At 43.1% G+C, this 27,184-nt stretch overlaps 1 long non-coding RNA gene across 1 annotated transcript in view; it reads right to left on the reverse strand.

The window, feature by feature from the left end:
- The window catches only part of LOC310700768, a 262,967-nt gene that overhangs the window by 202,475 nt on the left and 33,308 nt on the right, over positions 1-27,184 (reverse strand). The window lies entirely within an intron of this gene.

Raw genomic sequence — 27,184 nt, forward strand, 5'->3', positions numbered from 1 at the left:
CTCGCCACCACTAGGATCAGGGCATGTCAAATACGGCCTGTGTAATCTTCTCATACTTCCATCTATAGAAAAGTGTCTGATACACAAACAGTGAGTTTACTTTCCGCATGCCAAAACGTACATTGCAAAAACTGAACCCATCAACCATCAAGAGCTTCATATCCACAGTTTTGGCAGAACTGCTACTATTACTGCTATTACTTGGGGGGGGGGAGCATCTAAAGTTAGCAGTGGGGAAAGAGACCCAAAACAGTCCAATGAAGACTAAGCATGCTCATCAGCTATAGGAAGTTGGGTGTCTGGGAGGATAGGAACCTGGGGAGGGGGAATAATAATAATAATAATAATAATTTATTTATATCCCGCCCTCCCCAGATGAAGCCGGGCTCAGAGCGGCTAACAACAGTAAAAGTAACACAGTTTACATAAAATCACAATCAATTAATTGAAATGCAATTTAAAATCAATTCATTCTAAAATCAATTCCGAATCAAATTAATGGCAACCATTGGGCTACAGTTCTGTGGAATGGAATGGAATGTTGTGCAAGAGGGAAGAACATCACTGTCTGAAGCCCTAAACAGGGGCTTCTGACGCTGCAGCATTTTATTACACATACCACTTGTTTCAATCAACCTTAAAACATTGAAAAGAAAAGATCGTCTGTGCATACCAGCCCAAGTTTTTCTAGCCTATGTGAATTTGCTACCCCAAAGCTTTTTGAATTATTAAATGAAGTGGGGTGGATGGGGTAAAAGAAGCCCTAACTACCTTGTATACCTAGAGAAATCCCCCAAGCAAGCCACCCACCCAAACATCCATCCCTGCTCTCCATCTTTCAAGGATTAGCCCCATATTCTGCTGCCCTGTTCCAATCACTCTTGAATAAGTCTGATTATCTGGATCCTTTTTAATCTGCTTCCAGGCCTGAATCTCCTTGGTTATGTGCATCAGCAGGTTATGCAAATACAGCCGTACCTTGGAAGTTGAATGGAATCCATTCCGGAAATCCGTCTGACTTCCAAAACGTTCGAAAACCAAAGCACGCCTTCTGATTGGTTGCAGGAAGCCCCGCCGGATGTTCGGCTTCCAAAAACAGTTCACAAACCGGAACACTTGCTTCTGGGTTCGCGGTGTTCGGGAGCCAAAATGTTCGAGAACTAAGCTGTTCGAAAACCAAGGTACAACTGTGCTTGGGGGAATAGTTAGTTTCTGGTTCCACTGAATGGTATGGTTTCAAATTGGATAGGGGACTGCAAGGTGATATTCTGGGATTTCGGGGAGTGACCTGCGGGGGGGGGGGGGGGCTAGATGATTCTCTGGATCCCTTCCAACTCCACAATTCTATTACTCTATTATCAGTTCTGGGTGATGTGATGGAACTGCTGAACGAGTGTTTGTGAACAGTAACTCTGTTGTCATCATCTGAGGATCTCTTCCACGTTCCTCCACCAGTCAAAGTTAGGCAGGTGCTTACTAAAGGGAAGATCATTTATGTCATGCCAATCCATCTTGGAATTGCCCTCTCCAGAGATGCTAACCTGGCACCAGTATTGGTGTCCTTTCCATTGTCATGCAAATTATTATTATTATTATTTATTGAATTTATGTACCGCCTTATACCTGGAGGTCTCAGGACGATTCACATAAAAAGATCACAGTACAGTGGTACCTCAGGTTAAATACTTAATTCATTGCGGAGCTCCGTACTTAACCTGAAACTGCTCTTAACCTGAAGCACCACTTTAGCTTATGGGGCCTCCTGCTGCCGCCACGCTGCCGGAGCACGATTTCTGTTCTCATTCTGAATCAAAGTTCTTAACCTGAAGCACTATTTCTGGGTTAGCAGAGTCTGTAACCTGAAGCGTATGTAACCTGAAGCGTATGTTACCCGAGGTACCACTGTATATAAAATAAAAATAAAAGCAATAACCCAATAATATCCCCCAAGGGCTTTTTACTTACATTGTGCAATGTGTCATCTCAAATCTAAGTCACCTTGGCCTGTTGACCTAAAACTGTTTTATCTATTCTCTAGTTCTAGCGAATTTTGCAGCTTTGTTTTCATTACTGCTGCTGGTGTTTTAATAGAATTGTAGAGTTGGAAGGGACATGAAGAGTCATCTAGTCCAGGCATAGGCAAACTCAGCCCTCCAGATGTTTGGAGACTACAATTCCCATCATCCCTGGTCCTGTTAGCTAGAGATGATGGGAGTTGTAGTCCCATAACATCTGGAGGGCAGAGTTTGCCTATACCTGATCTAGTCCAACCCTCTGCATTTCAGGAATCACAGCTAAAGAATCCCTGACAGTTTTGTTCTTGTTGTGCTGTATGTATTTACTATTTTTATTATTTTATTGCCAACCATCCTGAGTTCTTTTTCCTTGAACCGTGTCATACAAATCCTCAAAATGCATATGTACAACATAGTTACTTACATACATTCACCTATCAAATGGAGAGTAGCTGATTTCTTCCCTAGTAATGTAGCCATTAAAAATAAAAATAGTGCATTTCTCCCCAGCATCACATATTTGCAAACACTGATGGCCTAATTCCCTTTATAGTTCTTCTGCTTATATTGTAATTGTGTCGCTGACATTGCTTTCTGGCCTAGGCAATAAACATCTGAATTTATTTTTGCAAGAGCGTCAGGCTTCCAGAGCACACATTTAGCATACCCGTAGTCAGTGGGGATTAGCAAGATGCCCACCAAAACAGCAGCATCAAACCTAAATGTCAGGGCTGGAATTGGCAAACTCTAGGTGTGCGCTGAGCAAACGTCCAGGAGCCAATGAAGAGAGGTTTTAAAGGACTGGGTTCGGGAGGTTCGAATCTGGGCTGAGGTGTGATAAGGTCCAGGCTCAAGGGAACCTTTAATAAGAAAAGGGTGCTCTATTGCCAGGCTCCTTGGCATGCTGCGAATTGTTGATAAAAATTGGCAACGTTCATGCCGCCTTGTTTGTCTGGTTCATGCCAGACCTATTCGCCTACCCGTTTTCTTACGCATCCCCCTCATAACACACCTTTTAAAAATAATTAAGAAAACAGGGCAAACAAGCAGTACTCTCCACCCCCATCGCCACCTCTGGACCGACTTGAATAGGTCTTAGATAGCTTGTTTACATTGCTGGATGCCAAGAACATAGGTGATGAGAAGGTGCTGCCAGTTCATTGCCAGCTATGCCTCAAAATCAGTTCTCTCTAGGGGGGAAGAGAAGTGCAGATACATTCTCTCCCTCCCTTTCTCCCTCCCTCCCTCTCTCATGTACACACACCAAATCGCTTCTATGAAACATGGGCACCTGAAAGAAAACCACCAGAGACATAAGAGTAAGGGGAATCAGATAATGAAGGAGATTCCTTCTTTCTTCTGTTACCATGCGCAGGAGCCATTGTGAGGGAAAGGCACCTATTAACCTTCAAGACCAATGCTTCTCCGTGTCTCTGTGGCTCCTCAGGAAGATTCCTGAGGCTTAGCACCTTGGTTCCTGAACTGAACCCCAGTTCTCCTTCCCCATTTTAGGAAAACAACATTCCACCCGTCATATGAAAACATCCTTAGACACTCCATAAACCATCTTCCTGGAGGGGTGGCAGAGAGCCGAGGAGGAGGGCTCCCGACGTATGGAAGCTAATATAGAAGTGCATTGTGCACACCTCTGTGGCTGGCTGGCTGCGGGAGCTGCATGAATTTGTGGGTACCGTCATATTGCTGTTTGGTTAAGTGCTCTGTTTAAATAGTCAGGCACCCTGCTGGTCCAAGGTGGGACCAAGACACCACACACATGCTAATAAACCTGTGGTGTAAGAGCTACAGAGACATATATTTAGGCTGGCAAAGGTCTCTACCTGCATCCCTGAGAAACACTGGGAATTTCTAATTCAAGTGTGGGCCTCAACCTTACTTGCTTATTCTCCACCATGAAATTCAACCATGATGATTGTGGTGAATTTAAACGGCATGCTTAGCGTGCCAAACGTTTTGCTTCCCAGCACTTTTGTTGGAAATTCAACATTATTCCCATTTTGCAAATGGAAAGGCAATACAGTGGTACCTCGAGTTATATACGCTTCAGGTTACATACGCTTCAGGTTACAGACTCTGCTAACCCAGAAATAGTGCTTCAGGTTAAGAGAACAGAAATTGTGCTCCGGCGGTGCGGCAGCAGCAGGAGGCCCCATTAGCTAAAGTGGTGCCTCAGGTTAAGAACAGTTTCAGGTTAAGAACAGACCTCTGGAATGAATTAAGTACTTAACCCAAGGTACCACTGTAAATGTTCCAATACAGGGCATGTAAGAAGTGCACAGCTGAACTTTTGGGGTTTACATATTTGTGTTGTGAGTGTGGGGGAAGAATTTTTAAGGGTGGGGAAAGCCTAATGTAGATATTACCGTACTTTTCCGTGTATAAGACCAGGTTTTTTTCTTGAAAAATGATGTTTAAAAGTGGGCGTCGTCTTATACATCGGTAGTGCATAGGGTGGGCATATGATTGGTTGCTGCCGCGGCTGTTAGCAATTATTGGGCATGTTATTGGTTGATGTGACAATGGCTGCTGTTGACTGGCTGACGCTGTGGCAATTCAGCACGCAATTGGCAGCTTCTCCCAGTGATGGGACAGATGAGAGACGGATTTCGTGATGCGTTCGGGTGAGCGATTTTCAGCAGTTCCCCCTAAAATAAGCTCAACAACCCTGGGTAATTCCCCGCAAAAAAGCTCAATAACCCTGTGCCATCTCCCCCCATTTTCTTAAATTTGAGTCCCCAAAAATAGGGGGCATCATATACATGGGGGTGTCTAATATATGGAAAACTATGATAATTACATGTGCATTAAAATATGTACATTAACCTTTACATACAGTATGTATTAGGATAATACCATCATACGTATTTACAGTGCTTTTTTTCTGGGGGGACGCAGGGAGACACATACCCCTAAACATTTTGTGAATCTAAGTTTGGCCTCATTGAGGGGCAATATGAGTAGGAAAATGAGAGTACCCCTAAACATTTTTTTAATGAAAAAAAGCACAGCATATTTATATAAGAATGTATGGGAGTATATTACATTGCATTCTTGTATATTGTTTCTTCCTACACATTTTTGTTCTTTTTTCCTTCTTTTTTTTCCTTCTGTATCTTCTTTATTTCTTTATAATTGAAATTCTTCCAATAAAGCCCTAATGTACAGTATATGATTTGCACTTACATTAGGAGTTGAGTGAAAGCTTATTTAAACTTCGGTATTAAAGTGACCTAAATTAAACTGAATTCCCCAGGACTACCCTAATGATCCTTGAGGAGTTCTATCTTACTGAATTCTGGTGCAGCCTGACCTGACCCTTATCTGATCCAAATCAGAACTTAGTTACCCACTAAGTATTCATATCTCCTAAATGCAGTTCTCAGTTCAAAATGCATATGAGAGAAATGAGAGAAATGAAAGAAATAATATGCAAAAGTGACTTTCCAGTATGACTTTTTTTAAAAAGTAAAGTTGTCGTCATCAGTGATAAATGTGGAAGCAGAACACATTCCATTAATGTATAAACACATGTGAAAGTGGTGTGGTTAGAAGATAATCTGATTTGCCTATTATTAGGCTACCCAGTAAGTTTGTGGGTAGCAGGGGCACCAACTATAAGGAGTCGAAGGGGCAAGTTGGTGCGCCGATGGCTAATAAGTCTAATTCCCTTTTAAACCCATCTTAGCTGTATTAAGGAACACATTATTTTGTTTGCTGTGGATCTCCTGGCAATTTGCTGGATGACCCCAGATGCTAATATCATATTAAAAATAGTAACTATTTCCAGTATCTACTTTCTGCATATATTGCACAGTTGTGTAAACCTTTGTTAGTCTTCCTCTCTAGTCATAATTTTTCTCTAAACTGAAAAGCCCCAGACTCTTTAGTCTTTCAGCATTTTCCTCAGCAGCAGACGTGAACCTTCTGTTTTAATCACTGATTTCGCTGTTACAATGATTGTGCTGTTTTAATGGGCTTATTTCATTGTGCATTTTAATTGTGGCTGTTTATGTTAACATTCTGATGAAGCTGCTTTATTGTCTATTTTAATTACAGTGGTACCTCAGGTTAAGAATTTAATTTGTTCCAGAGGTCTGTTCTTAACCTGAAACTGTTCTTCACCTGAAGCACTTTAGCTAATGGGGCCTCCTGCTGCCCCTGCGCCGCCAGAGAATGATTTCTGTTCTCATCCTGAAGCAAAGTTCTTAACCCGAGGTAATATTTCTGGGTTAACAGAGTCTGTAACCTGAAGCGTACGTAACCTGAAGCGTATGTAACCCGAGGTACCACTGTACATGTGTTTTTTTCTCATTTGTTTTTATACCTGTAAACCATTTAGAAGTTGCTGTGGCAATTTAGTTGGTGCCTAACTGGGAACTGTTCATACCAATACTGGGGTCCCCCCCCCAGATCAAAACATGGTTGCTACACTTGTTAATAAATTTGGTTTGCTCGTTTTTTTGTAAATCAGAAAAATTGTGTTGTGTTGTTTATATCAGCATTGCAGAACCCAATTATTGGAAGTGGAAGAGCATCATCTCTGCCTGAATTGTTAAAAAATAATTATTGATGAAAATGAAATTTTAATTGAGTCCACACGTTGAATTGACTATCCTTTCAGAGATATTGTGAGGCGATGTGTTATTATTTATTATTTTCTTGAATATATACCCCACCTTTTTATCCACTGTGAAACCTAAGGTGGTGTGTTCTATCTATCTATCTATCTATCTATCTATCTATCTATCTATCTATGATCTATCTATCATCTATCATCTATCATCTATCATCTATCATCTATCATGTATCTATCACACATACATTTAAAGGCAATGTGGTCTCTCATCCAAGAACTGACTAGACCCAAAGCCAGACCTGCTCAGCTCCAGCAAACTGATAGTCTCAACTGCCATTGGATCATACTCTGCATGCTTAAAGCCCTACACAACTGGAACGCAATGCCATTTGATTTCAAGGAAGTAGCCGGTTACAGGCATATGATGAATTCACCTTCCTAGAAGGGTTTGGTGAATGAGTGCACTGCGACGTACATAGTGCTTTGGATGGGAGTCTTGAAAATCTACTTTCCAAAACCTGAAATTTATCTTTCCAGCCAGCTCTAATGCACACATATCTAATGCTTCTTTGAAAGCTCTAAACCTAATTTACATCTTTTAGCTTCAGGATAGAATGTGTCTCTCATTAAGCATGTAAAGCAAAACAGATGAGATGAACTTCCTTGCATTTGCATAAGTGTGTATAATAACAAAGGATAAAGCTAGAAAACCTGCCAGAGGATGTCTTTTGTTGATGCCTTTTTTGAAGAACAGAACTCCAACTCTAATCGTTTCCCCTGCCTCAAGGCACGGAGAATCCATGCTTTCTTGTAGCGGGCTCCTTGGTGATGAATATTTACCGTACTGTGATAGCACAACAAAACTCTTCCTCTTTGCAGCCACCCAACGTAACCACTTATTCCAGCTCCCACCACCAAGTGCACATGTCATTAGCCACAACCCATAGGTACCCCATAGCTTCTTGAGAAATACTCCGGTTTGATGCACTTCCATTGGGTTAGAAAATGGAAGTTGTGTTTAAGCTGAGGTGTGTACAGTTTAGGCAGCAGTTCCATAGGCACAAATGCTAGCTTCAGTAAATTGGAGCTTGCCATAGGGAAAAAAATAGGGATACAGGTGGTGCTGTGGGTTAAACCACAGAGCCTAGGACTTGCCAATCAGAAGGTCAGTGGTTCGAATCCCCGCAACGGGATGAGCTCCCATTGTCCGGTCCCTGCTCCTGCCAACCTAGCAGTTCAAAAGCATGTCAAAGTGCAAGTAGATAAATAGGTACCGCTCCAGCGGGAAGGCAAATGGCGTTTCCGTGCGCTGCTCTGGTTCACCAGAAGTGGCTTAGACATGCTGGTCACATGACCCGGAAGCTGTACACCGGCTCCCTCAGCCAATAAAGCGAGATGAGCGCCGCAACCCCAGAGTCGGCCACAACTGGACCTAATGGTCAGGGGTCCCTTTACCTTTACCTATAGTGAGATAAATCAGGTAATGGGCATTGGGTGAAGACATCCACACAATCACCCTCAGTTGGTACTGCATTGGGTGGCCTGGGGTCAGTCCCTCTCTCTCAATCTGACCTATTTCACTGGGCTGTTGTGATGCTAAAATGGTGCCCTCTGGATATTGTTGGACAGGACCTCTCATGATCCCTGACCATTGGCTGAGTTGGGTTGATGGGAACTGTAGTCCCAAACAATCAGGGGGCACCAGGTTGAGGAACACTGGTTTATGAATATGGATGCATATTGGAACATTTCCCAAGTTTTCAGTTCCAAGGTGAATTCAACTGCTTAGAAGTGCATGATCAGTACCCCCCTAGCAAATGTTGCCAGTCTTATCAAAACTCTTCTGGCTTCCTTCATAATTCTCCAGATGTTAAGGAGGATTTTGTATCTTGTTCCTGGTAAGGAGGACACAGCAGACGTAGCATTGATGCAAACCATCTGTTTCTTTTGTCTTAACACTTTCTGTTCCATTTCTCCTTCATCTCTTCCCTCTTTTCCTTTCTTTCCCCTTAACCCCCCTCCCTCTTTTTACCAAGGCCTCTGATAAATAAACAGTGAGGTTACGACAGGTATGAGGAAACAACAGAGATGTTTTTGGACTGCGGTTTCATCATCACTAACCATTCAACATGCTGGCTGGGGCTGATGAGAGTTGGAGCCCAACACCATTTGGAGGGCCACAGGTTCCCCATTAGTGGTCGACTTCCATTTCCTAGCAAATGTGCTTTTTATCCTATTCCTCCCCCTCCAAATCTTTCGTGAATGAGTATCTAAGTTCTGTTGCTGTTTTGTTGTTGTTTGAATGTGTTAAGCAATCATCACTTTAAAAGCCACATGAAACTTGTGCTCCTCAATCTCTGCAGTTTGCATGAACTTAACCTCCCTGCTTTAATACTCTAAAAGAGGATTATTCTGACATTTGGTGTTGGTATGGGGAAAATAGACGATCTTCAGTTCATTTTTTATATCCATAAAACATGAATGACCATGGCTTACTAAATTTGCCTTCCTTAAGAGGATCCATCTAATGTTAACTGGGGGGGGGTGGATATTTGCCTTGGCTTTGGAAGCAAAAGAGTAAAATATACCAGGGGTGACAATAGAGGTCCATCCTGTGCCCACACTTCAGCAGGATAGACCTCTGTTTCCACAATAGGACTTCCCCTCCTTCTCTCTCTGCAACCCCCAACTTGGATCAGCCCTGGATTTTCCTCAGGGGCAGTTTGTGGGGTAGGGGAATGCAGGGAGCTGCTGGCAGGGGGAGGGAAGAAGGAGAATACCCATTGCATGAGTGGATGATTGCTTGTGCAACACTGTGCAACTCTGGGTGTTACTCCTGGTGATGAAATTGCTTCTGAAATACGCTTTCCCAACATATATACCATAGGTTTGCTCCTTCCTATAAAACCTGTGCTGAGACTTCAAAGCAGCTTTATTAATATTGCTACGCAGTGTCCTATAGGTCTAAGAAACTTGATGGAATGAAATTAGGTGACTTTGGGGCAGCATACTGAGGGAATTGTCATCTTCAATGAGAAAGGAACTTTGCCATGTGCTGTCTAGCATGATTGCTTAGCACTCCAGCTCTCATTTATTCTCACAGAGGTGCATACCAGGCATGTCCAAAGTCCATTTCAGGGGCCTAATTCGGCCCGCTAGTCAGTTTAATCCAGCCCTGTGGCAAAAAACCTCCACAACTTCAATCCTAAAAAAGGTCAACAACTTTGGTCAGCCCTCACGGCCCTTCACTTAATGAAATCTGGCCCTCTTTGGAGAAGTTTGGAGGAGGAGGAGTTTGGATTTGATATCCCACTTTATCACTACCCGAAGGAGTCTCAAAACGGCTAACATTCTCCTTTCCCTTCCTCCCCGACAACTAACACTCTGTGAGGTGAGTGGGGCTGAGAGACTTCAGAGAAGTGTGACTGGCCCAAGGTCACCCAGCAGCTGCATGTGGAGGAGCGGAGACGCAACCCGGTTCCCCAGATTATGAGTCTACCACTCTTAACCATTACACCACACTGGCTCTCGGACACCACTGCATCTATAATCACAAAGACTCCTGGACACACTGAGGAAATCAATGCTTTAATCCAACCCTGGTTTATATGCTCATGCACAGAGAGGGAATCAAAGCTAGTAAGCAGATAGAAGGTAGAGTCACCTTATAACTTTGCTCCTTCTGTTTGCCTGGCAACACTGCCTGAAACCCTCATCTTACCTATATTCCCTTTATTGCTGAAATTTTCTCAAGGGAAGGCACAATCATTTCTGCCATCATCACCCTCAAGGAAAGGAAAAATTATTTGCCACCACATATTCAAGAATACACTCCTGCTCCCTCTTTGGGGTAGGAGCAGCAGGTGAAAGTGGCTTGAAAGTCTTTTCAGCCTGGCCCAAAGCTTTTGCTGCCATTTTTGGCTTTTGAGCTTAGTTTCTCTCCCATACTGCCAATCAGATTTATCCACGTGCTGACGACACTGAGGATAAATGAAGCGAATTCAGCTTGAGGTTGCCCTCATTATAAATTCACATTGCCCTCATTCTGAATTAGCACAAAAAACATTATGCAGCCAAATCTAGGCAATGTCATTGTTCCTAAGAAAAAGACCTAATTTGAAAGCAGGGAGATGAATGGGATAAAATCAGCATCCAATCAAAGGCTTTGAACAAATAAAAAAGAGGGGAAATTCACAGGAAACATTTCAGCCCCCGACCCCAAAATCCTTTTTTTAAAAAAAGAAAAAATTATTCAGCAGCAAACATTTGTATCAGTTAGTTTCAATGGGAAAATTAAGCACAATGCCTGTATCTCTCTCCTTGTGAGAGCAGTGGGACTTAATGTTTGCTTACCTTTGGCTGGATCATGCCCATGTTCTTTGGCTCTGCTCCCATATATTCTATTATTACACCTTGCCTCTCATTCCTAGAAGCTCATAATCCACTCAAGGTCTAGCCAAAGAACTTCATCCCAGTCACTTTGTCAAAGTAACAAGACATTTCCCCACTATGGGATGCGCACAAGGCCACATCAGTTGACAGAAGAGCTGACAGAGAGCAAGCTCCAGTGGGTTCTCAGATTTATGTTTCTCGAAACACACCATCCCCTGTCAAATTGCACTCAATACAGTAAAATTATGGAGTCTTGCAAAGAAAAAAAAGGGGGGGGGGAGGGAAGCTCAGTCCCAAACTGATGCAGGGGATTACTGGCTGAAAGTATGCTCTTCAGGGAGCAATCTAAGTGTTATATTTACATTTGGCTTGGACTTATTTGCAGGGAGGAATTTAAAATGCAAATATTTTAAAAGCATAGTGTGTTGGGAGAGAAACGGAGTGTGGGTACTTCTGTTTTCCTTAACAAGAAATAAAGTGAACCGTTTTCTCGACTTTCTTTATTGGAATCTTAATGAGACCATAATTACGACAGCAAGAAACGGGGGGGGGGGGGGAATGTAGCACTTTAAAGGCTCATTGTTGCGATCCAGAGTGGGCTCCAGATTTCTTTCTTTCTCTCTGAAAATAAACTCGTCTCTGTTTTCCACCATTTGCAATTTGCAGGCTCCTTTCCCTGTAACATTCCTGTAGCAGCCTGATGGACGTTAATAGGAGCATACCAGACTATGTGGTTTGAGAAGCAGGACCATGCAGTGTGGGCCACAGTCCTTGAGACTGTGTAGTTGTACTTTAACGTAAGTACAAATGTAAGCCACCTCGAAGCCAGCTCAACCTGTATTTGAGCACCACCTTTATTTAGCATGTTTATGTTCCAATGTGCTTGCAGTGGCATCAATGAGAATACCCTGTATTACCATCACAATAACCTTTGAGGCAGAGTAGGCTAAAGCAAGAACTTTCTCCAGGCCGTGGAGCCGGATGGCTGAATGATTGAGGATTTGAACCAAGCCAATATTCCGTCCAATGTATGTCATAGCCACAATGATACTCTGAAAGACGTTGTGGCAAAGGTAACACAAAAACAAAACAAAGAAAGAACAAGAACAAAAAGCATTTCCAGAGAGTGAAGCTATGAATTGGAGGTAAAGGGATGGCTGACCCCATACTTTGACCACAGCCATCCCAGACCATCAAAAGTGATCCAGACTTGCTTTTTTCAAATGGATCCCCTTTTGAGATTGGATCACACACAAAAAAAATGAGTATTGTGTATGTGGTATCCTGTGATAAACTCCTATCTCATTCCAATAGCTGGATTCAAACCACATATACAGTGAAAGTGTATTTGAGAAGAGTGACGAAGACTAAATCCAAACCTGAGATGCCATACCCAGCAAGGGTTAAAATATGATGGAGGATTCTCTTGTGAGACAATGGCTTTAGCTGGCCACTTAAGCACCTTGATTGCCATAACCAAAGGAGTTACTCTGTGCTGCAGGGTAATCAGCCCCAAGTGCTCACTGGAAGGACAGATGCTGAAGCTGAGACTCTAATACTATGGCCACCTCATGAGAAAAGAAGACTCCCTGGAAAAGACCCTGATGTTGGGAAAGATTGAGGGCACAAGAAGAAGGGGATGACAGAGGATGAGATGGCTGGACAGTGTTCTCGAAGCTACCAACATGAGTTTGACCAAACTGCGGGAGGCAGTGGAAGACAGGAGTGCCTGGTGTGCTCTGGTCCATGGGGTCACGAAGAGTAAGACGCGACTAAACAACAAAGCATCTGGTTATTAAGAAAAATACTCTGCATGAAGCACCCCATAAAAGTATGTTTACCAGCTACCACCAGAACCACTGATGTCCGGCTCTCAAGAAAACAGAAGAAACAAAAGAAACAAACAAGAAGCATGAATGGCAGTGCATCTGCAACAAAGCACACTCAAGTATGACCCAGATTTGATCACAGTCCAGCTCAACGCCAGATAAGCTGCTTAACTGTTTCCACACATGTAGTGCAGGTACACATGGGGTGGAATACATTAGCTGGAAACAACCTATAAACAAGACTATTATGTCTCTCCCAGTCTGATGGATGTAGATCTAAAGGCAAGGGGAAGTTGAGGTGAGTTGCTGTTATTTGGTAACCTGGTACACAAAGAGTAGCTGGAAGGAAAAAGAACAGACTTCAGGGAAATCACATGGCATGCTGACATTGCGCTCCACGGTGTACATTTGCTACATATTAAATTAGCTGTGACCATCTTGTCCTGGCTTCCTTGCTCTTACAGAACGTTCTTTACACCCCCTTTCCTTAAACATTTGCACTCTGGAAGGTACACAGCTGGCTTATTCTCCTGAACAGCATCCAAACTTTTTGCATGTAAATTTGCCAGTCAACAAAGATGCAACAAAGCCGCTCCTTTGTTTTCATTTTCAAAGTGTACAGATTAATTCTACTGCTTAAGGAGTCCTTTAGAGATATGAATATTTATTTGAATCTCCGCAAGATGCCTGAATTTCCAGATTGTGTTTGACCATACTCAGAAAGCTTTGTAGAATCTGTAGGAAAGATTCTTGGACTTGAACTGTGGAGACTTGGGTTCATAATCCCTGCTCACCTCCGGAGCGTGTTAATGCAATTTCCCATAATATAATGCATTTTTGTATGCTATTTTCACTAATATATGCACATTTGCCTCAAATATGCACATTTTTGTATACAATGTTTTAGCTGGAGAGCTGCACTACATAATTTAAAGTGTGAATCTCAAAGTGTAATGTACTTTACAGTCTTCGCCACATTCATTCTCAAAATAACAGCATGGTGAGATTAAAATACACTTCCTTCCCATCACAGTGATGGTGGGGCACTCCCAAAGTCACACAAAACCATTATAGGAACTGAATCCTGACCCTCCTCGAAGCTTATTGCTTCAACAGACAGAAGGTCACAAAAAGCTGCTGGCTACTGTCCCCATTCAACTTTAGCTTCTTGTTCTCTTCTCTTTGCTCCATTTATGTAATACATTTTCTGAGCAAAAAGGTTGCTGCCACCACACATTTTAACCATGCTAGACTCATGCTACTGCCGGTTGTGTAAGTGAGTGAGCTAGGATCCGGCCGTTATGGATCTGTGCTGACTCAGAAATCGGAGTCTGCTTTTAATTTCCTTTCTCTCATTTCCTTTCATCCTGTGAGAAATAACTATGAGGTAAATCAAGTGGCCTGTCTCCACAGGCTGTCCTTGGCTTGGCATACGAAGGCCTAGCAAAGAAAGGATCCATCAATTCTGTGACTGCCGTCAATTCTGTGGGCTTTGTTAGTTTGAATAGTGTTTGGTTTCCCAAACATTAATTGGTTATGCCACTATTTACTGGTAGGCCTCAAAATCCTGGACACCATATTTCTGCTCATAAAACCAGAATATGTGGGTGTGGGGCTGTGACTGTTTTGCATGCATCAATGTGTTCTGGTTTCAAAAATCAGATTTTTCTGATCTGGATTAAATGTGTGGATGCTGAGAAACCAAGAACACCTGAAACCACTGCTAGACACTCTGCAGAGGGAGGAGAAATGTCCATTGTGGCTATCCTCTAGCATTAAATATGTTGTTGAATAGGCATTAGCCCTCAAAAATTTTGTGCAATTAACAGTTGGGTGTGCTAGACTTGTCAAAGGGCCAGGGCTTTTTTCCAGCCAGAACTCAGTTCCAGCACCTCTCAGGTGGGCACCATTGCCATTCTCAGAGAAAGAGGGAGGTGTTCACGGTGAGTTTTGGAACCTATTTTTCTAGAAAAAATAGCACTGCAAAGGGCCGTAATCAAAACTTGGAAATAAACACGTATCCCTAATCCATTGATACACTGGGTTTCTTTTTGCCTTTTGGAGGTTACAACGTTTTTCACAGTGCCCGGAGCCTTAGGAAGGAAGTGCCACTGATTTTCAAAAACATGGCTTGAAAAGCAGTTTGTACTGTGCATGGTTTTCACTCCAAGGGTCAAGCCAAAGATTATGCAGAAGATCCAGGTTTGCAATGCTGCTTAACAAATCAGCCACAGAGGACCTAAGTTGAATTGCACCATGGCACAAGCAGCATGGAGGGTCTAAGTGGGCTGTGCTCTTTTATAGTTTTGATAATAGATTGCATGTTATTGTACTATTATGCTGTTCGCTACTTTGAGGGATAAAAAGCTTTTGGGACGAAACAAGGAAGGGAGAGAGAGGGAGACATGTGTAGCATAACACTCAGTATAGACACGTTAATGTTTTCTACTCCACGATTAGTAGCAGCACTGAAAAGGGTGATTTGGTTTGGGGACCACTTTCCCACACATGCAGCTGCTTTTTTTTTGGGGGGGGGGGATTCAGCTGGAAGATCTTGTCACAGATATCCTATGGGATGCCTGTGTAGATCCTCATAGTCCTCTCATTCCAGTAGTGGACAGGCATCATGATATGCAGAGAGGAACTGTGGATAGCAGGAGAGTTTTCCCCTCACCAAGGCTTCTGGAGGTGCAGGTGAAAGTCAGCAGATCACTTGCCACATCTCCAAAGGGACAAACAGAGACACCTATTTAGTGCTGAGCCAAAGATGTGTGCTTCCTTGAAAATGGCAACCGGCACTTTTAAAGGAGGTGATTGACAACTTGAGCTGAAGACAAGTGGGCCATGCTGTCAGATATGTCCTTTAAGTTGCTACTTCAGATGAGGTCACCTTGAATATTATGTACATTAAAACCCTTCTTCCCAAATTTGGTTCCAAAACATACTTTCAAGAAACTTGACTTGCCTTTAATCAGGAGCGAGCTTTGGCCTCTTCTAAAAAGTAACCTCCCCACTAAAAACCAAGCTCCCCAACATTGCTACTAATGCCTACTGTTCTCTCCAAAGTATAATTTATACAAATTGTGTAGAACTACCAGCTTTGGTTATCTACTTCTCAATTTGGTTTGGTTTGGTTTGGTTTGGCTATCAACTTCTCAATTTGGAAACATGAAGTAAAGAAGTAGAAGTAGGCAGGGACATGGGGATGAATAGCTCCTACTCAATCTATCTGGGAGGGGATTGTTTCACTTTTTGTGAACACACTCAGCAGTGGTGACTTTTTCAAGCTGGCTGAAATAATTTTGAAACTTTTGAGAGGAGTTTTACATCCTTCTGGATCTGGCCATTGAGTTCCTCCATGTGCTCCAGCTTCCCTCGTGTTCAGTGTCCAACAACTCCCTTGCCTGCACATTTAAAGATGAGGCAGCTGGGAAGCTGGAACTTTAAAAACTCCACCGTGTCATGAAGGGAAATTCAGTTATTATCTCTAATATAACACAGGTGTTTAATAGGCTTTTCAGCAGTCTGCCCCCGACATGCAGCTCAGCAGAACAATAACTTTGTCAGCTTTTTTGTAACACTATCCTAAATTGTATAGCTGAGAATTTCTCTGTCAGATGACAACTGCCATTACCTCAAGAGTTTACCAGTTCCCAGAAGGTTTTCCAAGACCCCTTGGGCTGCTGCATTTTGCAGATTGTGTTACAGAACTAAAATATACATTAAAATGTGATCTTGGCAAAGGGATAGTTATCTTGTCAAAAGCAATGTAGAAGTAGAGTAAGGATAAGACTTTCAAGGAATTAATGTTCATTGTTCAACACCATTTAAAGCACACATATTCTTTGGACACACGTTTTCTTCTTTCCTTCTCAGATATTTGCACATTTGCAAGTACAAATGTGTGTGTCCCAGTACAGAGGTAGACACATGAACAGACATAACATTTGTATGCTCCTTTGGAAGGCCAGGTGTAGTTCTTTGCTATTGTAAGCTATTAAATAAACCAGGTGCAGTAGTAGTCCTACATATGGCACATTACAGTTAGTCTAATTATGAGGTTGCAAATGCATGGACCACATTGGTGAAGCTATCCCTATCCATTTAGAGGTGACACACCAACTCTGAACCACTAACATCACTTGGGCCTCCAGTGACAGTGATGGATTGAAGAGCAGCCCCAAGTTACACACCTGCTCATGTAAAGGAGTGCAACCCCACCCAGAACTAGTATACAACCCAATTCCTAGACCTGAGCACAACCAATTCATAATATCTCCCTCATGCCATGGATAAGCCACAGTGTATTAGCCATCATCCAGTCTGTGATAGAATCCAAGCACCGCTTTAGGATATGCACAGCCTATCCCGATTAATATATTACAAAGAAATACAGCTAGCTCTGATCGTCAGCATACTGGTGACATTGTGTCCCCACACCCCATTTGATTGTCCCCATCAGCTTAAAATTATATAGCATTGGGTACAACACCATGCCCTGTGGCAAACTTCTGATTAGAAATGCAAGTTAGCATTTAAACAACAACAACAACAACAACATTTGTTGTTTTTTTGAAAGGTTTGAAACATTTGAAAGGTTTTTTTCTGCTGCTCCAGAGAAGTGGACACGGAGCAATGGATCCAAACTACAAGAAAGAAGATTCCACCTAAACATTAGGAAGAACTTCCTGACAGTAAGAGCTGTTCGACAGTGGAATTTGCTGCCAAGGAGTGTGGTGGAGTCTCCTTCTTTGGAGGTCATTAAGCAGAGGCTTGACAACCATATGTCAGGAGTGCTCTGATGGTGTTTCCTGCTTGGCAGGGGGTTGGACTCGATGGCCCTTGTGGTCTCTTCCAACTCTATGATTCTATGATTCTATGATTCTAACATGTAGTTGAGAACTTAAGAAGAGCCTGTTGCAAGATGCAGAATGTGGGAGATGATAGCCTGGGCATAGTTAATCCATACACATGGGTGTAGCCCAGGGGAGCAGCTGCTCCCTTGTTATGGAAAAATTCCATCGTGAGAGACTATTCAACAGCCCAGCTCATCGGGGTGCAAGTCCCTCGCAGGTCCATGCAGCCAGTAAAAGAAGGAAGTTCCAGCCAAGTAATTTGTAGTAAAACAGCTGTCAGTAGACCTTGCTCTTTATTGTTGCGCAACAGGTCCCACAGGAATAAGAACCCAGAGCATGGGGGGACATCCTCTTTTAAAACGTCCTTCTTTCCCCCAGAATACACTTCGAGCAGCATCATTGATACATCATCACTACATCACTAGCATGTCACAAATGGGGAGGGGGTATACAAGGGTTACACAAGTTCAACATTAGGTCACTTTATCAGACACCTTTCCCAACACCTCTTAAGTACCCATCACCGAAAGAACAATAAAACTCTTTACATACCTTTGCCCTCAGGACTTGTCTAGAGATGGGCATTCAGAACACCTGACTTGCTAAACTGCCTCTTTGAATGTCTGTTGTTGCCCCCTTGGTCACTCCCTGGGTGGGGTGTTGTGTATGTGCTCTCACGCTTGAGGAATTATGGTGGAATGCCCTGTTTCTGCTTCTTGGTTCATGGAGGGAGGTAGAGCCCAAATTCACCTTTCTTTAAGGGTTAAAATGGCGTTGGAATGAGGAGAGTCGGTTAAAGTCTGGATTTTCTACGAATTTATAAAGCTAGGTATCTTCCCTGAGCTGTCGAGTCGAAAGGATACATTCAGGCATAATATTTGTAACATGGTAACAACTTCAAAGATGTGCCCCTCCTGTCATTTCCGTAACACCCTTAAATCAAGTAAATAAATAAAAATACTTAACTAAAAGTAGAAATAATCAGTATATTTTAAATTGAAACACCTGCTGAGGTCATTTGGTGATGTTGTGGCACATTCTAATGATGCAACTGGCAACCCAACTGAGTGATAGGTGTGGCTTCTGTGAACTGACCAATCACATTGCAGATAGCTCGATCGTCCCACCCCAAAAATAGGTCCTGGCTACGCCCATGTCCATGCACATTTCCTTTCACGGGAGAATAGCATTGCATGGGTATGCAAAGTCTTGCACGGCACTGGGCTTTCTTTTTACTCCTTCAGTTTCCTACACTTGGGGGTTCTGTGATACGGAACTGAACTGAAGTGATTACAACCCTTTAGACAAGGAAAGCAAGGCAAATTGTCCCAAGGACCTGATCTACCCAGCAGTTAGTCAGAAAGGGGTCCGACTCTGCATGTTTTCACACTCTACATTCATAGTTATTTCCAGTCGGGAATATGTCCATTGTGGCTGCTGTTGATACAGAAGGGAAACCAAAGGAGAGGGAATTTAAACCGAATGGTATATTTTCTAGCTCCTGGAGGCTGAACATTCAAATGGCAGGCCCAGGGAAATGCAAACAAATAAATAAATGCCATTTCCAGAAGCAGCCTTCACACATTCGGAGCTCAAAGGTTACAAATAGTCTTTGTGCAGTTTTCCCACCCAGTTGGCATTCAAAACAGCAGCACCACCACCCCCCATTTGAAAAAAGCACATGGATTTATGGAAATAAATGGGAATAGGTATATATTTAAGTGTTTTTCTCCCTCCCTCTGAATATTCAGTTTGAATTTTGTACTGAAGACTTGAAGGGAACTTTCCTTCTAAAAATGTTTATTCACATCGAGTTTCACCACCCATCTCCAAGCGCTGTTCCCCATGGGCATAGTGAGGGACGTATATGTGTTTCCCAACCCACCCACAACTGCGCCCCGAAAACTGCAGACAGCAAGAAAAAGTCATTTTGCTGTCTAGCCTTATTAAAGAATATAGCTGGTTCCTAATAGTAAGCCCTCATCCCCCACACGTTTCTTGCACCAACCCTCACATTCCTCGCCAGAGGAATTTAGTTCACCTCCTTAGAAGCTGCTTATTAAAAAGGCAGGCAGCCTGGTTCTGTGTTTTCAGTACAAGAACAGCAGCAAAGGCTTAACTAATCTATATTTTTATTGCCATAATTAAGCTATGCACTTGCTAATAAAAAAGGCAACACTTGAAATTAAGTCTCCCTTTCCAAATTCTGCATTCATATTTATGAAATGATTATGCACATAACAGGGCCATTCTTTAAAGACTTATTAGAAAGCAAGTTATAAAACCTAGTCTTAATAAATCCTTAATAGCTGTTGCTCGGGCAATCTGCTAGTCTCCACCTTCTCCCCATTACCAAAGTGGTGTGTTTTAGGCTGGACAGAAAACACGAACACATACACCCAGACGCTCCCAGGACCATAGCTTGCGGCTCAAAGTGTATCTGGGTGAACGGAGGCTGATTGGTACCTTCAGTGTCCAGTACAACACAAAGAGTGGAGATATACCTACGAAGGTATAAGGTCCATCACACCATATTGGCAGACTCACCCATACCCATTAGGGTGTAAGTACCACACATCTATTGTACCACAAAGTTTTTGTACTACCAACCTTACTGTATGCCTGTGAAACATAGAGCATTTATAAACACCATATCCAACTCCTCGGAAGATTCCATCAATGGTGTCTCCAAAAAAAATGTACACATTGCTTGGGAAGACAGGCAAACTAATGCCAGTGTACTGGAAGAAGCAAAGATCACCAGTGTTGAAGCAATCATTCTTTAACATCAATTTTGTTGGACTGGTCATGTTGTGCAGATTTCTTCCAAAGCAACTACTCTATTCTGAACTTAAAAATGGAAAGCGTAATGTTGGTGGTCAGCAAAAGAGGTTTAAAGACTATCTCAAGGCAAATCTAAAAAAAAAAAATATAGTATAAACACTGACAACTGGGAAACACTGGCCAGCGAGCGCTCCAGTTGGAGAACAGCCTTTACCAAAGGTGTCATGGGCTTTGAAGACACTCGAACTCAGGACTCAAGGGAGAAACGTGCTAAGAGAAAGGCACGCTTGGCAAATCTACACCGTGATCAACTCCCACCCGGAAACCAATGTCCCCACTGTGGAAGGATGTGTGGATCCAAAATTGCCCTCCACAGTCACTTACGGACTCATTGTTAAAACCGTGTTTATGGAAGACAATCTTACTTGGCTACGAGGGATCGCCAAAGAAGAAGAAAGAAGAAGATCACACATCACAGGGGGACTTAGGTGAACATGTGTAGGATTTGATGTAAGTGTGATTTGCAGGGAGGTTGGGGGAAGCCACTCAGCGCCTTCCAATTTTTATAAATTATCGAAAGCACAAAGTGCTTTTTATGTGACAATTGTACAAATTTCAATACTTGAATGAAAGCAGACCCTCCAAGTGTCCCTATTTTCCAGGGACAGCCCCAGATTTACCGAAGCCATCCTGTTTTCTTATTTGAACCTGGAATGTCCCACTTTTCCTTAGGATGTCCCTATTATCCCCAGAGAAATGTTGGAACATATGGTAGGATTGTCCCTATTTTCATCAGAGAAATATTAGAGGGCATGGAGTTATGTAACCAAGGAGATATGTAACTCTACAACCTTTAGAAGACATCTGAAGGCAAGTCCTGTATAGGGAAGGTTTTTTTATGTTTAATGTTTTATTATGTTTTTATATATGTTGGGAGCTGCCCAGAGTGTCTGGGGAAATCCAGTTGGTTGGGCAGAGTACAAACAGTAAAATCATCATCATCATCATTATTATTATGGAATAGAACAGGGACGTCCAGCTCCCAAGAGACTGCGATCTACTCCCAGAATTAAAAAAACTGGCAGTGATCTACCCATTGAAGGTGGGGTGCAAGCCAACGTTGTTCAGCTTTTTTTAGGAGGACAGGCAAAAATTGTTGAGCTTTTTTGGGGGGGCGTCACAGTTCTTCCGCTTTCTAGCGATCACTTACTAAAGAAGATACACTCCACTGCTCTTGCCTCGCCTTCGATACAGCGCTTAGGCGGTGGGCCTTCTGTAGGGCCACTGCAGGGAAGAAGACGGGCGCCAGGAACAGTCTACTAAAGCCTGATCTCATGGGTAGACCAGCACACCCAGGGATCCACAAAGCATCCAGCTGGAGTGAAAATGATGCAACCTGCCAGCATGGGCTTCATACATGCCAGTGCCGCATAGGAAAATGAGCCCGCAATCTACCGCTATCACCCAGGAATCGACCTGTCAATCCCGGTCAACTGGTTGGACATCCCTGGAATAGAATGTCCCTATTTTCGTCAGAGAAATGCTGGATAATATGTGAAAAAGGAATGCTGGATGAATCCCTGGTAGGGAAGAACTTCCCTCCCTTTCACACACACACACACACAGAGAGAGAGAGAGAGAGAGAGAGAGAGAGAGAGAGAGCTATGTGAGTCCATAAGCCTTGAACTACTATGTATACAGTTTTATTCCTGGGTATTATACAATCAGGGTGTCCTGGAGACTTCCTCAGAGAGTCAGCCAATTCCTGTTCTTTCCTGGTCAATTCTGGATGTCTGGCAACCCTGACTGTGAGGCTTGTCTCTCTTCCTTTCCTTTCTGTGCACCCTGTGGAAGTAGAATGGCTTTGTAAGAAAGTCAAGCCAAGATTCAGAAGTGGTTTCAATGTGTGGGGCAAAGCATGATGGGGGCCAATTCATCACCAAGGCCTGCTCAAGCCTGCAAATACTGACACACTCAGCCAGTTTTGGCATTTGTACACCATGGGGCAGAGGCCCAAAATAAATCCTTCATCAGAAATTTATGCAACTTTTTATTTTATTTTATTATTATTATTTTTTGCTGGAGCTGAAACCCAAATGCACAGTCCACCTTCCGTTGAAATCTGTGGCAAAATTCCTCCGGACGTGAAAGGAGCTGGATTGCACCCCAAGTTTCAGAAAGCAAAATTTAGGACTAAAAATTCGCAGTTATGTGCATGCTGCAGTTCTCCTGAGTTAAGAGGACCTGTACAAAGAAACCACATGCATACAATATAGGGGATAGAGAACAATTGGGGTGTTTCATGATTACTGTATGTCAGATTCAAGTGGATCAAATACATACTAAAAAAACCAAAAAGCAGTACTTGACAATGCTTAGGAATACAGAAACAATCTCTCTCAACACACCTTCATGTAAAATGTTTAGCTTAAATATTTGCCTATTGTTAAATGACTTCCAGTTTTCTTTTTAAAAAAGAGTTTAATCATGCAGCTCTTTTGTTACATCTGCATGTGAGGAAAGGAGCCCTGGAATTTGAATTAGTGAATGTGAATTAGTATGGAATGAGCATGCTAAATACAGTGGTACCTTGGGTTACAGAAGCTTCAGGTTACACTTTTTCAGGTTGCGCACCGTGCCAAACCTGGAAGTACCGGAATGGGTTACTTCCGGGTTTTGGTGCTTGCCGAGTGAGCCACTCACAGGGGTAGAGCGAGTCGCCCATGAGGGACATTTGGCGCGCCGCCCACCCACAACTCCCAAGCCTCCCCCAAGCTGTCAAAATGAAGGGGGAAGGGGGGGATGCCGACAGCTCGGAGTAGGCTTGGGAGTCCCGGGTGCACCAAATGTCACCCCCACCTCAGTGAGGGCACCCAGGGCGATCCGCCCCCACTGCCCCCCTTCAGCCTCTCCCCACTTTGGGAGGTGGGGAAAGTCTGCAATCCTTCCCTGCTCTTCTTTAGGAGTGGGTGTGCATGCAGGGACCATTGATTCTGCTTCCTGCATCTGGGTTGCACTCTTGTAAAGCAGTTTAGCCAGCTCATGACAGTTCAGCAGTAGGAGCCTGTGAGGTGGTGCATGTGGGGCCATATGAGCCAATTCCTAGGGGCTGAGGGGGCTTTGCTCCCCCCAATAAAATATTTGAGGGGGCCACTCCCAGGTTTATGGGCATTGTCATTCAAATGGTGTGCATACACCACGCCGTGTGGACAATTATCGGGGGGGATTACCTGGGCCTCGCCAATAAAGTTGGTACCCCCATGTGGGGCACTGCTGCTGTCCTGAACATCTGACAGCATCTCAAATACAATATAAGGTATCTTTGGGCATATAAGGTAATAATAATAATATGTTGTTGTTGTTGTTGTTGTTGTTGTTGTTAACAAGTAGCCCATTTGACTGGGTTGCCTCAGCCACACTGGGCAGCTCCCAACAAAGTATTAAAAGCACAGTAACAACAGGGCTGCCTTCATATGTCTTCTAAAATCAAGTAGTTGTTTATAATAATAATAATATAATAATAATTTATTAGTTGTACCCCGCCCATCTGGCTGGGTTTCCCCAGCCACTCTGGGCGGCTTCCATTGAAACCAAAAAACACTAAAATATCATACATTAAAAACTTCCCTGAACAGGGCTGCCTTAAGATGTCTTCTGAATGTCAGGTAATTGTTTATCATTTTGACATCTGATGGGAGGGCGTTCCACAGGGCGGGCGCCCTCTGCCTGGTTCCCTGTAGCTTTGCTTCTCGCAATGAGGGAACCGCCAGAAGGCCCTCGGCGCTGGACCTCAGTGTCCGGGCAGAACGATGGGGGTGGAGACGCTCCTTCATGTATACTGGGCCGAAGCCGTTTAGGGCTTTAAAGGTCAACACCAGCACTTTGAATTGTGCTCGGAAATGTACTGGGAGCCAATGTAGGTCTTTCAAGACCGGTGTTATGTGGTCTCGGCGGCCGCCCCCAGTCACCAGTCTAGCTGCCGCATTCTGGATTAGCTGTAGTTTCCGAGTCACCTTCAAAGGTAGCCCCATGTAGAGCGCATTGCAGTAGTCCAATTTATTTGTCCGATATCTGATGGGAGGGTGTTCCGTCTCTCCGTGGAAGGCCCTTGGAGTGGACCTCAGTGTAACAATGAAAGAAGTATTCATTTACTTGCATTTACATCTCCCAGAAGGACATAGTAAGATCCTTTTGGAGCAGGCCAGTGGCCCACCCTGTTCTTACAGGGGCCAACCAGATACTTGTGGGAAGCCTACAAGATGGACCTGAGCAGAAACACATTCTCCCCTCCTGTAGTTTCTAGCAACTGGATTTCAGAAGCAAACTACCTCTGACCATGGACTCAGAGCTCCTTTCTTCTGTCATGGAACCTAAGGTAGCATACCTGGGGTTGCCAGGCGTCTTACATCCAGACAGTGACCATGCGTATACCTGCTTAACTTCAGCTAGGTGGCAACCTCATGTACCTTCAGAGCAGTAAGTGTGTACTTTCCCCTATTAAAACATTAATTATCCCTCATTATTTTACTTCACAGCTTTAAACCATCTCTATAGAAGAATCTTCTTTACCAGATACCATGTTTGTGGTTTTTTCCTTCTACTTTGTTTTTGTTTGTTTTCATTTTCCATATATGTTGGAATAGAATTTTTCTGGACTTGCTTGACTAAAAGGCAAGTACTTTGAGATTTCTGGTTAAGTTAGCGCAAGAACATTTTATATTCGTAGAGTTCCATTTAAACTAATAGGATTACATACATGAGCAGGTTACAGCTAAATCCGCATTCTTAGAAACACCGTTTAAGAGACTAAGCCCATTTAACAAAAAATTGCTGGAAAATTCTAGGGCAGCTAATAATATAAAACCTGGGAAAGTGAGAAGAAAGGGCAATAAAGTTAGAGTCAACATAACATATAGGATTCAAAATGCAAGAAAGAAAGAAAGAAAATCTTTTTAAAGAACTCCAACCGATCTGAATGTGCACAGACTTTATACAGTTAGAAAATGTGGCAGTGTTTGTTATGTATAATAACACTGCATGAAAAAATGACCCAATAAAAAGAGAACGATATGAGATTAGGACCTATTGAATCGTGTCTGGCTGGGGACGATGCATGGGAGTTAGGCACTGGAGTTTATTATTTCAGTAGCTGTAGTGAAAATTCCCTCTGGTGTGCTCTGCGAAACCAGCCACCCCTCTTGGTCTATGGAACCAGCCCCCATCATTGACATGGTAATGGGCTTTGTTGAATTCAAAGACGATTACATCAGAAATGTGTGGCCTCATGTGGGTTTTCCAAGGCTTATAAAGCACACAAATTATACAAAAATATTGGCCTGAAAAATTAGTAAGCCATGGGAGTTTGTGTTGTTTTAGCCATGCTTTACTGCAAGGAAGGAAAACTGTGGCAGCTCAAGACCTCTCGCCAGTCTTTCTAAGCTACTTTCTTCATTATTTTTCTTCTTTTTCGGTGGCCTTGCTTCAGATAAAATATCTGTGTTTTTAGAGGATTTTCCTACAGGGGGAACTTTTTCTTTTTCACCGTGTTAGCCTCAGAAGATCTAATTATCTTTTTCAGTTTTGCTCGTGGGATGCTATTGGCCTATGCACAATTTGCCCAGCTTTAGAGTAGTAAATTAACAGAGCAAAATGCATTGCTTAAAAAAAGAAGGGGGGGGCGTCCCTACTCGGTAGACACAATTATATTCTCATAAAGGTGTTTCTGTCTTACAGGGTTTCCATTAGCATATCACATGAGAAGCTTGTGATCTTTATGAGGTGAATGTGGGAGAAGGCGAGAGTACTCAAGTTTAACTACTAAGTTGTTCCTCTGCAACATGTTATTCAACTAGGCTGTGCTCCTGATCCAACCCTGTTCATAGAAGCTTTCTTTGTCAAAAGGTCTACCTTTCTCAGAAAGTTAAGAGGGTCTGTCAAGTTTTCTTGTTGTTGAGGAGGCCTGTGTACAGAGGGTGCAGTTTTAGTTTGGGTACCAGCTGAGATTTAATCTCAATTGTGTGCAGGAAAAGATGACTTGCTCTGAGTAGCATTTGCTGGGAATCGCAGATGGGTAGGATGCTGCTACACACATGTCCATCTTGCAGGCTTCCCACAGGAATCTGGTCAGCCATTGTGAGAACAAGATACTGGACAGGCCATTCATCAGGTTTATCATATGTTCTTACATTCATGTTTTCTGCCCTAGCCACAATCGCTGTTCTGACACCCATTGACATCTTGCCATCCAGAGAGTAGCTATTGCAACACGCCACACACATAGAGGATATTTCTGAGATGACTGTGGCATGGGTAAAATCACAGTAAGAAGATAACTAGGGTGCCAAAACCCTAAGCCGGCAAAGGGGACAGCTGTAGCAGTGGGTGGAGTAGATCAAAATCCCACAACCTGGAGCAGATTCAGGAATACGGATCCAAAACCCAAATGAGGCAATTGGAAACCTTGTCTGGGTCTCAGTTCTTTTTTCCTCTTCTTGCCCAGACTTTTTGCCTTGAAGAGGTATTTTTCTTACTTCCTTCTATTCTAGTACCTGGAGAGTGCTTCAGCATGGTGGCTGGAGGCCAGGGAGTCTGTGAACGTGAATGTTATGGAAATATTACATCAGTGGCGACCAAACTAGTTGTGCTTGGCTTGGAACGACTCACTTGATGAAGATTGGGGAGTCCGTGGTACTACCTTTTGCTTTGCTTTCCTCC

Source organism: Podarcis liolepis, assembly GCF_965112155.1.
Source record: "Podarcis liolepis genome assembly, chromosome: 2".
NCBI classification, from domain to species: domain Eukaryota; kingdom Metazoa; phylum Chordata; class Lepidosauria; order Squamata; family Lacertidae; genus Podarcis; species Podarcis liolepis.